Source organism: Papio anubis, chromosome 2 (assembly GCF_008728515.1).
Source record: "Papio anubis isolate 15944 chromosome 2, Panubis1.0, whole genome shotgun sequence".
In the NCBI taxonomy this organism is placed as follows: domain Eukaryota; kingdom Metazoa; phylum Chordata; class Mammalia; order Primates; family Cercopithecidae; genus Papio; species Papio anubis.
In genome coordinates this window covers 23,776,452-23,791,101 of record NC_044977.1, presented here as the reverse complement: position 1 = coordinate 23,791,101, position 14,650 = coordinate 23,776,452, and positions in this window count along the sequence as shown.

The following is a 14,650-nucleotide window of genomic DNA, read 5'->3' as shown; positions in this document are numbered from 1 at the left end:
GTTTCTTTTACAATTCAAAAATTATAAACCCATAGAAACCAATTAAAATATGGGCAAAAGAATTGAATAGACAGTTGATAAAAGATATGTAAATGACTTCTAAACACAATAAAAAATGCTTTAAATTATTAATTAGTGACAAGCAAATTAAAATCATAAATTGGATGACACTATATACCCACAATAATGGCTAAAATTAAAGACAGAGCTGTGGCTCCCAGTCATATTTGATCAGTTTGTAATCTTGCTTACATTATTATTTACTTATATATAGCTTTTTCTCCCTAGTTTAAAAAACAATACATATTGACTCTTAAGATAATCTAGCAATAACACTATAGTCACCCTCACTTCCCAAGAGATTTTTCTTCCCTTCCACTCTTTCATTTTCACCTTAACTTTTTTCCTTATATGATCATTTTCTTTTTTGCAAGATTGCAATATCAAGACTTCCCAGATTTTTTTAAATAGGATTTGTTAACTCTTCATTACTCGATGCTTTTTTCCACTCTATCGTTTTCTCTGACTTATTGTAGAGGAATGGAGTTTATTATCTTATAGCTTTTTTTCCCCTCATTTCAATAATTTCAGTAAAAATATTGTCATCTCAATGGTAGCAACAATTTAATGACAACAAGTACATGATCTTTACTTGGGTCTGGAAAATTGTAGAAATTTTTTCTTTTGACAATCCTTACTTTTCACTCTACTCAATCTGGAAATTATTTACTGATTCTATCTCTTGTATTAATCATTTCCTCTTGTTGGAGTTTTATCAAGTGGTAAGTAAGCATTAGAGACGTTTAAGGCTGAGACTATTTTCTGCTTACAAAATCTTTCAGCTGTCGAGAGTTGAAAAGGTATCATAAGAGTTCCTTAAAAAAAACAAAAACGAAAACAAAAACATTGCTCAGTTGCTTAGGGATCTTTCCACACTGTGGAATTTAAGAAGAAATAGTAAACAGAATCTTGAGAAAATGTTGTCTACCCCAAAACCAGAATATGATATACACAGAGATGCAGAGCAGAAGTCTGAGGGAACTGGGAAGAGTGGCTTTATTTCTGGCTTTCTGTGTTATATTTCAGGCAACTGCATTTGTCAGAAAATGACTGTATCTTTAGGAAAAAATATAGAAAAAAATCCAGCAAAAACTTTCTTTTTCATAGAAAGCAATCAACCAAAACAAACAAACAAACAAAAACTTCAGGGGTTCTTAGCAAACTATGACCCATGGACCAAAGACGGCTACATTTTTGTAAATAAAGTTTTATTAGCATATAAATACACCATTTGTTTATGTATTATCTATTATCTGTATGTTTTATCTGCTTTCAGTCTGGAGCAGAGTATCTCCACAGGAAACTATAAGGCCTGCAAAGCCTAAAATATTTACTATCTGGCCCTTACAAACGCTTTCAAACACTGATCAAACCTCTCAAGCCCATGGCTTGATATATTAAAGGATTTTTGAAAGAAAATTTATCTGCTAAATTAGGTTTTATACCTTTTGGACTTCCTAAATTGTCTGAGAAAGTCAGCTTCCATTTTCAAAATTGATCAATGGCTTCATAGTTCTGATAGTAGAATTGTTTATTTCCCAGGATACAAACATTTATGAGCCAGCACTGAAGTTAGAAAACTGTTAAGTTAAAATTGAGATATTAAAACATTGGTATAATATCTGTAAAACATTTTGTCCTATTTTAGAAAACACATGACAAATCAGGGTACCTAGGGAGCCCTTAGATTTAACTTTCACCATTCTTAGAGGATTCACATATCTGGAAAAATTATTAGTCTTTTGCTTTCATTTGGGTAGGCTTCCCCCATTGTTAGGTTTACCTAAAATTGAATTAAAGCTTCCTGGTCTCTTAATTTATTTACCTATCTCAGCCTCGCCTTCTTCAAACCCACCAGGCTTTTAAAGACCCATATTTCTGCATCAGCATCTGAGGTCCTTCTGTTCCTTTCTAGAAAGTACAGGGTTGGGTTTCCATGTGTCAGGCCCAATCTGCTTAAAAAGGGACTTAGTCCAACGTATGTTGACTTCTAGTCTTCATTTCCCCAGCTATTGCGTATGTTTATATCTCACATTCATATTAATTAGAAATGGAGTGCTCTCATTGTAAAATAATCTAATATCACTCTATTGTGCAACTTATAACAACTTGATGTCTAATATTGTGCTTGGATTTGTTCAATGGGAAACTGAAATAGTTTCGAAAATAGGATGACTATGAACCCGCTTTTCCCAAGTCAAAATCTGTTGAAGATTATTGTTTATTACCTAATCTTAACAGCTCTTCACCATCTCATCGTTATTTTGTCCAGATTTGCTATAAAATGTTCATATATTGTCAATATATTCAAGAAGCATACTGAAAATTAGAAAGAAGTCGAATTTATTGAACATGCTTGTTTTGAGCTTAGCATTAGTAAAAATTATATCTTAATTATGTATAACATTTGATTTTGGTTTGTGGTAGAAGTCATTTATCAAATAAAGAAGATATCCCATTATTATTTATATTAAGAGTTTTATCATGAAGATAAGTTATATTTATTCTCTCTATATATATTCAAGATCATTGATGAAGTTTATTTAATGATACATTGCTGAGCGTTGGATGTCTTGGCCCCTGTGAACTATGATTTCCTTTTTTGCAATAGTGCTCTTGCTAGTTTTGGTAACAGAATTATGCCAGGGCCATAAAGTAAATCAATTAGTCTTTCATCTTTTTTCTGTGATCTGAAATATGTTTTCTAAGATAAAATTTATATGATTTATGGAATATTTACTCACACTTACCTATGAAGCCACGTAGATCTCATTGGTCTTTAATGAAAATTTGTCTTGATGTATTTTTTCATCATTTTGATTTCTACATGGTTTCTTATTTTTAGATCAAATGTGATGATTTATATATTTCTTTTATAACTATGAATACCAAGTAGGCTTTTACATGTATTAGAACTATGCAATTCACAGTATTTTCTAATATTTCTAAATCTTATCTTTATTCCTTTTATATCTCCTTTCTTTCTTGATGATGATTTTGGGCTTATGGTTGTCTATTGCTCTTTGTCACTTTTTTCTTTTTACTCACGATTTACTCAAAAGTTTTCTGAAATGTATTGTTTTCACTGTGTTTTTATTTCCTTAATCATCTTTATGTTGTTTTAACTTTCAATTTCCTTATTGTTTCTCTGTATCTTTATTTTCTTCCTTTTCATTCCAGATTTATATTTTTGTTAGCTTATGACAATGAAAAGTTTGCTAACTTTTTATCCCTATTTTCAAATAAAACATTTTGGGATAAAATTTTCTTCTGAGAAAAGATTTGGTTGCACCCACAAATTCTTCTTGTGGTGATTTATATTTTGTTTTTACTATTAATTATTAATAGTATGGACTTTACATTTTATTTTATATGTACTCCATTCATACATATTTACTGAGCAATCACTATGTTGTCATTTTCCTAGGCAACAAACAATGAACAAAACAGAACAAAACTTTCAGAGTTTACATTCTGCATGATAAACATGGATTTACAATTGTCTACAAATACGCACACATACACATATGCATACAGAGTAATAAGTGCTATTAGAAAATAAAGAATTACGAAGATGGTTTCTGTGTTACACAGGGTGATCACAAAAGTTTATATGATGAAGTACATTGAGTGCAAATTAGAAAAATGTATGTGAATGAAAGAAGTGCAAAGCCTCTGAAGTTTTGTTCTGATTTTTCTCTTGCTTTTTTCTCAGCGGTCTAAGCAGAGGTAATTTATTTAGGCAGAAAGAGTAGCAACTGTGAAGGGCCTAAGATTTCTGAGGAATAGCAAGGGAGCCAATGTGTCTAAAGTAGCTAAGGAAGCAAATGATAGGTAAGGAAGAAGAAACATTTCAGTGACGTTATAATCATGTAAGAACATTAATTACTCAGAATATATTTTTAAACATAGGCATAAAAATAGTGTCTAGAATTATCTTTTCATGACACATTTTTAATTTTCTGGATTTCCGGTCAGTAAATACTATATATTTTCAGGGGGTTTTTTTGGTAATTTTGTTCAAAAAAAGTCTGTATTTCCCAATTGCATTAAAAGTAATTTTTTCCAATTCTATCAAATCTGGGCTCAAATTTGGCTTGGTGTTCACAGCATTATTATTTACTTTTCTGACAGAATTGGGAAGCAATTTGTGACAGGCAGCAGCACTCTATATATCACAGGTATTCTGTTTTCATCCCCCTACCTCATTTCTTCCCTTCATCTCTCCTAGTCTTCTGTGGTGACTGAACTGCTGAGTTTTGACACTCCAGCTACCTTCTCCCAAGCTGGCAGAAATCTCATATCTTGGTAAAATGGTCAGTCTCTACAGTTCCCAACTAACTCTGAATTCCTTATATCTCCTATACTATAAAGTTCACAGGGATATGCCTTGGTCTTACCTTTGTATCTACACTTAGCTGTTGCAAAGGGTTGTGGGTTTTACCTCTTCACGACTGATCTCTTCCTTAATATACTAATAAACACTTTTTATTAATCCATTGATAGATAGAAGATAGATAATTAGATAGATGGACACAGCTATAACTCTGCTTATGATAACCTTTTTCTCATTAGGCAAAAGTATATTTCACTATGTTCTTCATAAATTGCTGTTGGAATTTAATTTGCACTACTTTTGTTAAGATTAATCTCTCTCTTTCCCCTTTGCCCCAACACACAGACTTCTATTTATTGTTTTTATTCTTATTGTCACAGAGGAGAGTAAAATAGAAATACTTTTACTATTTTTAATACAGCATTTTTGGTTTTTAAAACACGTTTTTATTTTGTTATGTTTTATTTCTCTTTTTTAAGAAAAGATATATTACTTTTTATTTATATATGTTTTTTTCCTGAGTATAGTAATTTTCCTTTAATTCTACCTACACCCTACTTCAACTCTTTTTAAAAATATTCTTAAACATGTATTAAATCCTCAAAGTAAAAGGAAAACAATATTTTATTCAAATTTATGGTTTTTCAAAAGGTATGTCTGTATTTCCATGCACTTTTCTATTTTTAAACATATGATATAGAATTTAAATTTCATCACACTCTTTTTACAATATTCGCTACTACTGAAAAAAACTTATAACTTATATTTGTAGCTATTTTAAAAATCCTTAGAGTTATGAACAAAATTAACATATTTTAAAGTTTTCTTCTCTTTACTGACATTTCTGTAGTTTCCTTACAGATTATGTCATGATTTTGAATATTTTTATTGTTTTTGTTACAGGCTTTTTAGAACCTAAATCACAAATGGTATCTGTGTATCATATTTTCCATTTTTTTCCATAAAAAAAGATTTTATATGCCTAAATTCATAAATAATAATTTTGCTGGATACAATTCTTAAATGATAAATGCTTATTTGGAATTTGGTGGTCTCACTCAGTAGTCTTCTAAAGTTTAATGTTAGAGAGGAACATTTTAAAGCTGTCGCATATTTTGTTTATAGATTTATTTATGTTTTACTCCCCTTGAATAGCTATTGGATTCCTTCCATCCGTGTTATTTGAATATTTCCTCTGTGTGTATGTGCAACATGTTCATGAATCTCTTCTTATTAATATGGTTACAATGTGAATTTTTAATTTTCAAGCAGAGATCTTTATTTGGATTAGAAAACTTTCATTCTTTTCTTTTCATCTCCTGTTTATGGGAAAAAAAAAAACCTTTCAAATTATGTAAATCAGCATATGAATGTTTCGTTAAAAATATAAGTATTCCATCTATATTTCTTCAGCTGTTATTCCTGTTCCATTTCGTCTTTCTTACATTTTTTTTTGAATTCCTATTATTTGTCAGTTAATATCCTAGAATAGGCCTCCTCTCATATTGTTTCTTCCCTTGAACCCTTTCGTCCAAATTAGAGGTAAGTGATAGAACAGGCCAAAACCGCGTACAGAAGACATGGTATATAAAGTAATATAAGCCATGTAAAAGGCTGATGCGTGCATCCCAGCCAGAGACTTAGGGACACTCAGGTTCAAATAAAAAGACAAAAGAAAAAAATGACATTTTCAATGAATTTTAATTACTACTTAAGAGGTATGATGACCTGAGTGGGTGAGGACTAAGAGTGATATCTAAGGTCAACATATAAATTATTCGATGTAGTATCAATGCAAACACAGCTGTTTCATATGACTCTACCTTCCATCACCATTTTATCTAGAAAAATTGGTTTAACCCACAGTCAGTGGATGAGCTATTTCTCATCTTCATTTATAATGTTAACACAGAGTTTCCACCATGTATATAGCCTACGGATAGTCCCAATAGAAAATTACTTGTGTAAATTATATTTACATCACTAAAAGGAATACTTTCTTAAATGTTCTTTCCTTGCCTATGGCAGTTCTATAAAACCTGATGTTTCTGTATGCTCTTTCTTTCTTTAGTTTTTTTTTTTTCTTGCTCCCATAATCTACACATATACACACACACAAAGTAGACTAAACACTAAGTACTTGAACTTCTACCCAATGCTTTTTCTATCCTTTGCTTCAGAGATCTGATTTATTGCAAAAGTACTGATTACCTAAGCTGTCTATGCATTTCTTCTTGAACCAAGAAAAAAATTCCTTAACATTACATACACACACTCCAGTTCTGTATTGGCAATGACATATAAAAACATTCATTTTTTCATCCTCTATTACTTGATTTTTATTCCTGTTTTATTTCAGTTGCCATCCTAGAGTTTATGAAAGTCATTATTAATTAATCACAATCTACCAGTAATATGCGTCACCCAATAATATACTCCCAATTCTTACCTTCTATACTTTGTTAATTGTCTAGTATATTATATTTTTATATGCTACAAACCCATAATTCCTTCTATTGTATTTTAGAAAGATGATTATCTTGAGAACAATTAACCATAGAAATGAAATTTATACTTATGAATTACACCATTTCAGTGTTCTTCACATATCTTTTAGATCTAGTTTTTGTCTAGCATCTAGTATTCTACCTAATGAGCTTTTTTTAGAGAATTTCTTTTGCAAATAACATCTTTCAATTTTTATTTATCAAATAGCCTGTTTACTTTTGAAATATATATTTTTTCTCTGAATTGAATTCTAGTTTATCCAAACTCTAGTTTGTCCTTTTTATCCAACACTTGAATGATGATGTTATTCCATTTTATTCTGGCTTGCATGGCTTCGGACACAAAATCTGCTATTAATTTTATCTGTGTTCCTCTGTGTGATGAATTCTGTCCTATTTTTTCTCTGTTATCCTTAGAGAGTTCCTCTTTATCACTGGACTTCAGCAAATTCCAAGTAGCATGTTTCTATAAGTTGCGATTGTTTCTTGGTTTATATTTAATGTTAATCATGTGCTCTGAGCTTCGTAGAACTGTTGCCTAACACCTTCCTTATGGGGAAAATTCTTGACCAACATCTTTTCAGATACTTTTTCTTCCCTGCTCTCTCGCTCTTATCTCAATATTCCACCTACACATATGTTAGACTCCTTAGTATTTTCCTGAAGTTTTGTATACTCTTTTCTTTGTGTTTTCACGTTTTTCCCTCTTTGGTTCAGTTTGCACACTATTTCTACACCTTTAAATTCGCTTGAGATTGAGTGTCAAGTCTACTAACAATCCCGTTGAAAGCATTCTACATTTCTGTGTCATTACATTTTAAAATTTTATAGCACTTAATTTTTTTTCCAGCATGCAATTTTTATCACTACTTATAGTTTCCATTACTTTTTTGATATTTCCTATCTTTTTTAAACATTGGTTATATTTTCCACTATAGCCTTTGATGTAATTAGTCCTAGTTTTTTTAATTCCCTGTATAAAAGTCCCAATATCTTGATCATATCTGAGTCTGCTTTAGTTGATTTCTCATCACTTTTGTCCCATATGTTATTATTATTTTTATTATTACTATTTTGAGACAGAGTCTGGCTCTGTTGCCCTGGCTGGAGTGCAGTGGTGCGACCTTGGGTACCACAACCTCCACCTCCAGGGTTCAAGTGATTCTCCTGCCTCAGCCTCCCGAGTAGCTGGGACTACAGGTACGCGCCACCATGCCCAGCTAATTTTTGTATTTTTAATAGAGACAGGGTTTCACTATGTTGACCAGGCTGGTCTCGAACTCCTGACCTCATGATCTACCTGCCTCGGCTTCCCAAAGTGCTGGGATCACAGGCGTAAGCCACCATGCCCAGTCTCCCATATGTTATTATTTCTTACTTTGTTTCATAATTTTTGGATGAAAGCTGTTTATCACATGGAGAATAAGAGAGAGCTAAGTAGTGTTTATGCCTCAAAATGGGCAAGCTTCTTCTTTTGCCAAATCATTAGTATGGAGGCTTTTGTAAACATAATCAGGAACCAAGCTGGGTTAGTGTTTTATTTTTGCTTTTGCTATAATAAGTACTCTACTGATCTCAAACTCCTTGACTGTGCCATGCTTATAGTGAGGCTAGATTCCCAGAGGTTTTCGTTCAATATTTCTATTTTTTCTTCCAGCTTTAGGTTATCCTCGTGATTCTGTGCCTCGGAGAGCTAGTCTCTCTAAGCTCTTATCCTTACACCAATAATAAACTTCTGTTGTATACTTATTATAGCTACTTGTTAGCCTGGGCGTGTGGTTCAGTGATGGTATCCTCTGTTACCCTCTTTCAGCCTCAACATTAAGCTGAGCTTCTGTCACTAAGTCTCACATTTGAGGCTTTCTCAGTGACTCTGACCCTCCTCCACACATACAAGACCTCTAATGGTCTCATATTTGAATAGTTTCTGCCATTCTCTTATGGTTAGCAGATTTTAAAAAATTTTATTTTTTATTCCATCTGCACTGTTTCTTTTTATTGTTATTTTTATTTTTTAGTTTAATGGTTATTTACCATGAGAGAGAGAGTTCAGTACAAACAGGGCCTTAAGTTAAAGCTTGAAATAACCATCCAGAGTTTAGGTGAGTCATACAACATAGAAACATATGAATACATTGACTTATTTGAGTAGCCCTGCATGTGTGTGTATATATACATATGTATGTGAAAAGAGAAAGAGAGAGAAACAGAGAAAAGAGAGACACACACACGGAAAGAGGTGGAGAAAGTGAGAGAAAGTTATACTAGCAAGCAGTGATCTCACAAATCCACTGCATAAAAATCACATAGCTGAAAATGGTTAAAATAGAGAGAATATTAAAACTATGAAAATAATGACAAAGTTGTATAGTTTATTGCATGAAAATACCTGAAGTCTTTCTTAGGGGTTTGGTCTGCATTCTAATTGTACAACGTGAAATGTGAGGAAAATGACCATCTTATTAAATGTTTATTATTTTTGAGATATCAAAAAATGATTTACGTAAGTATTTTTGCAAAGCATTTCATATCTGCCTTAAGTCATCTAGTGGTATAGTATTTTTTTACTTTGGGCATATGAATTTACACTTACTTGTATGACTACAGTGTTTATTCTTTGAAGTCACTGAACGGGAAATCAGCTGTTCATTGTCACTTAAGTCATTGCCAGAAATCCTTTACCTCTTGGTGTCCTGTTAGCTTTCACCCATGTTTTTTTCTTTGTAAAGGACACGAACTTTGCTGTTTAAGTCCATCCTGGGAGTTCATATTTTCTAGCATTGTATTTGTCTTGTGACTCTCAGAAGTATTTTTAAAATACCAATTTCTGAGTGGAAATGTCTTACTGATAAACGGATGTAGTCGTTTAGGTCGAAAAAAGACCAAGTAAGGTGAAGCATTTGACGTCCTTTTTTTTTTTTTGAGACGGAGTCTCACTCTGTCGCCCAGGCTGGAGTGTAGTGGCAGGATCTTGGCTCACTGCAAGCTCCGCCTCCTGGGTTCATGCTGTTCTCCTGCCTCAGCCTCCCGAGTTGCTGGGACTACAGGCACCCACCACCATGCCTGACATTTTTGTATTTTTAGTAGAGACGGGATTTCACCGTGTTAGCCAGGATGGTCTCCATGTCCTGACTTCGTAATCTACCCACCTTGGCTTCCCAAAGTGCTGGGATTACAGGCATGAGCCACCGCGTCCGGCCTTATTTGATGCTCTTAATCAAGGTGAGATTAATGTGTCTCACAAACTGAGTTCTGTTTCATAGTACCTTAATCCTACTCTATTTTCAATAGTAATGTTCAAGTTAATTGTGTATATTTTATAGATCTGTTTGAAGTATTCTTATGCTTTAGCTATCGATTTATCCATTTCAATATTGTACTTAATTTGTTCAGCTTCTAACATTTAGAACTTATAAATTTAAGAATTATAATTTAAAAAGATGAATGAAACTCTAAAAATAGATCATCTGTGTTTAAAATAAGGTTTAAAATTAGAATTTACTCCATATGTGCTTTGCCGAAAATTTGGAACTATATGAAAATTCTCTGCAAACATAGCTTAACACACAGTGTAATAAGTAAAAAGTTACCTTTATGAAGCCATGATTTATTTTTAATATTTCAAATTGAAGTAACATGTGTTAGTAAAGCTATTTAGGGTTGTTACCTTAGTTGGAAAGTTACTATGGTTCTTTTTGATTGATTAAAATTGTATTGATGCATAGCATTTAACAGATGACACAAGAATTCATTGCTATTTTTTAAGTGATGTTACAATTTATGTCATATTTTGTAGAAATATACTTGTTGGCCTTGTTTGCCATTTCTAATATGCAAAAAATAAATTATGTTAATTTTCAGCTGACTATATAGATTTTACTGTCTTCCTATTTCATACTTGCTTTAGTTTTTACATGACATCTTTCACACAAGCACTTGCAACTAAATAAATAACACAGAAGTACGATATGTTAGTTAAGTTCCTGAAATGTAAGAATTAGTGGAACTCCCTGTTTATCTATTATTGGTGTAGAGGAATGCTTGTGATTTTTGCACATTGATTTTGTATCCTGAGACTTTGCTGAGGTTTCTTATCAGCTTAAGGAGATTAGGGGCTGAGACGATGGGGATTTCTAAATATACAATCATGTCATTTGCAAAGAGAGACAATTTGACTTCCTCTCTTCCTATTTGAATACTTTTTATTTCTTTCTCTTGCCTGATTGCCCTGGCCAGAACTATCAATACTATGTTGAATAGGAGTGGTGACAGAGGGCATCCTTGTCTTGTGCCAGTTTTCAGTGGGAATGTTTCCAGCTTTTGCCCATTCAGTATGATATTGGCTGTGGGTTTGTCACAAATAGCTCATATTATTTTGAACTATGTTCCATCAATACCTAGTTTATTGAGAGCTTTTAGCATGAAGCGGTGTTGAGTTTTTCTGAAGGTTTTTTCTGCATCTATTGAGATAATCATGTGGTTTTTGTCATTGGTTCTGTTCATGTGATGGATTATGTTTATTGATATGCATAAGTTGAATCAGCCTTGCATCCTAGGGATGAAGCAGACTTGATCTTGGTAGATAAGTTTTTTGACATGCTGCTGGATTTGGTTTGCCAGTATTTTATTGAGGATTTTTGCATCGATGTTCATCAGGGATATTGGTCCGAAATTTTCTTTTTTTGTTGTTGTGTCTCTTCCAGGTTTTGGTATCAGGATAATGCTGGCCACATAAAATGAGTTAGGGAGGAGTCCCTCTATTTCTATTGTTTGGAATAGTTTCAGAAGGAATGGGACCAGCTCCTTTTGATACTTCTGGTAGAATTTGACTGTGAATCTGTCTGGTCCTGGGCTTTTTTTTTCTTTTTTTCTTTTTTTTTGATTGGTAGGATATTAATTATTGCCTCAATTTCAGAACTTGTTATTGGTGTATTCAGGGATTTGACTTATTCCTGGTTTAGTGTTGGGAGGGTGTATGTGTCCAGGAATTTATCCATTTCTTCTAGATTTTCTAGTTTATTGCCATTCACAATTGCTACAAAGAGAATAAAATACCTAGGAATACAACTTACAAGGGATGGGAAGGACCTCTTAAGGAGAACTGCAAACCACTGCTCAAGGTAATAAGAGAGAACAAAATAAACAGAAACACATTCCATGCTCATGGATAGAAAGAATCAATATTGTGAAAATGGCCATACTGCCCAAAGTAATTTATAGATTCAATGCTATCCCCATCAAGCTACCATTGACTTTCTTCACGGAATTAGAAAAACTACTTTAAATTTCATATGGAACAGAAAAGAACCTGTATAGCCAAGACAACTCTAAGCAAAAAGAACAAAGCCTGAGGCATCATGCTATCAGTCTTCAAACTATATTACAAGGCTACAATAACCAAAAGAGCATGGTACGGGTACCAAACAGATATATAGACCAGGGGAATAGAGCAGAGGCCTCAGAAATAACACCCCATATCTACAACCATCTGAGCTTTCACAAACCTGACAAAATCAAGCAATGGGGAAAGGAGTCCCTATTTAATAAATAGTATTGGGAAAACTGGCTAGCCATATGCAGAAAACTGAAACTGGACCCCTACCTTACACCTTACACAAAAATTAACTCAAGATGAATTAAAGACTTAAAAGTAAAACCCCAAACCATAAATATTCTAGAAGAAAACCTCAGCAATACCATTCAGGACATAGGCATGAGCAAAGACATCATGACTAAAACACCAAAAGCAATGGCAACAAAAACCAGCATTGACAAATGTGATCTAATTAAACTAAACAGCTTCTGCACAGCAAAAGAAACTAGCATCAGAGTGAACAGGCAACATACAGAATGGGAGAAAATTTTTGGAATCTATCCATCTGACAAAGGGCTAATATCCAGAATCTACAAAGAACTTAAACAAATTTACAAGGAAAAAACAACCCCATCAAAAAGCTGGTGAGGATATGAACAGAAACTTCTCATACAAAGACATTTATGCAACCAAGAAACATGAAAAAAGCTTATCATCACTTGTCATTACAGAAATGCAAATCAAAACCACAATGAGATATCATCTCATGTCAGTTAGAATGGTGATCATTAAAAAGTCAGCAAACAACAGATGCTGGAGAGGATGTGGAGAAATAGCAATGCTTTTACAGTGTTGTTGGAAGTATAAATTAGTTCAACCATTGTGGAAGACAGTGTGGCGATTCCTCAAGGATCTGGAACCAGGAATATGATTTGACCCAGCGATCCCATTACTGGGTATATACCCAAATGATTATAAATCATTCTATAAAGACATATGCATATGTATGTTTATTGAAGCATTACTCACAAAAGCAAAGACTTGGAACCAACCCAAGTGTCCATCAATGATAGACTGGATAAAGAAAATGTGGCACATACACACCATGGAATACTGTGCAGCCATAAAAAGGCTGAGTTTATGTCTTTTTCAGGGACACAGATGAAGCTGGAAAACATAATTCTCAGCAAACTAACACAGGAACAGAAATCCAAACACTGCATGTTCTCACTCATAAATAGGAATTGAACAACGAGAGCACGTGGAGACAGGGAGGGGAACATCACACACCAGGGCCTGTTAGGGGGTGTGGTGCTAGGGGAAGGATAGAATTATAAGAAATACCTAATGTAGATGTCCAGTAGATGGGTGCTGCAAACCATCACAGCACATGTATACCTATGTAACAAACCTGCATGTTCCATGCATGTATCACAGAATTTAAAGTATAATAATAATAAAGGAATCAAATGGTGATGAGTGGAACTGCAATGATATCATGGAAGCTATGGGTATACATTACAAATAATTAATAAATAAATAAATTGAGATTTCAGAATAAATTGAGAATGAAAGGTAAGCCGCCTACTTTTCAAAATGATACATTACAGGAATGTTGGACAAATTAAAGGTAAAGAAATACAGAGATAAGGTAATTTCAAAAGACTAAATGTTGGTGCTTTGAAGATGAGAAGGAGCATCTTGCCTCTCCTTGACTTTATTCTGAAAGAGTTTAAAATATTTTGGTGTGTTCTAAAATGCAAGCTACTTCGTATTTATTAGATTCAAGTTGGAGAAATCAGGGCATAGGAATAAAAAGCATCTAATGGAAGAAGCAAAATTTTGAGACAAAAAGTTGAAGGTGAAGATGACAGGAATGAACCACTCTATCAAGTATCTCTAGATGTTTTTAACAAACTTTCATTCTGCAGCGGATTCTACATATACTTCAGGCAGATAATTTTAGAAATTTTTCAACTACATTTTATGATAATTAGAAGTTAATTTATTCATAATTCATTCATTTTACAAACACTTAAAATATTTCCTTGTTTTGAAACAAATGAAAGAGAATGGTGAGTTCAATTTTTCTCTTCACATTCTCATAAGCGTCTCCCACATTATACTCATGCAAGTTCCCTCAATATTTATGAATGCTTGTTTCAGCAAATACATCCTCAGGTTGAAGAATCCTTACTTAAAACAAAAATTTCATGTTCATTCCACCTCTACACCCCTGCCCCAATGCAGAAGGTAGACTATGTCGCATGTCAGAAAGACGACATGAAGAGAAGTTCTACAGAGTAGAATGGTTTATGGAGAGAGGGTGAGTATGCATATTGCATATCACTTTGATCTGGGGAGAGAGTATGAAGAAGAAAGATTATCATCTGTGATTTATGGGAGAAATTTTGAAAATATGATATTAGAAAT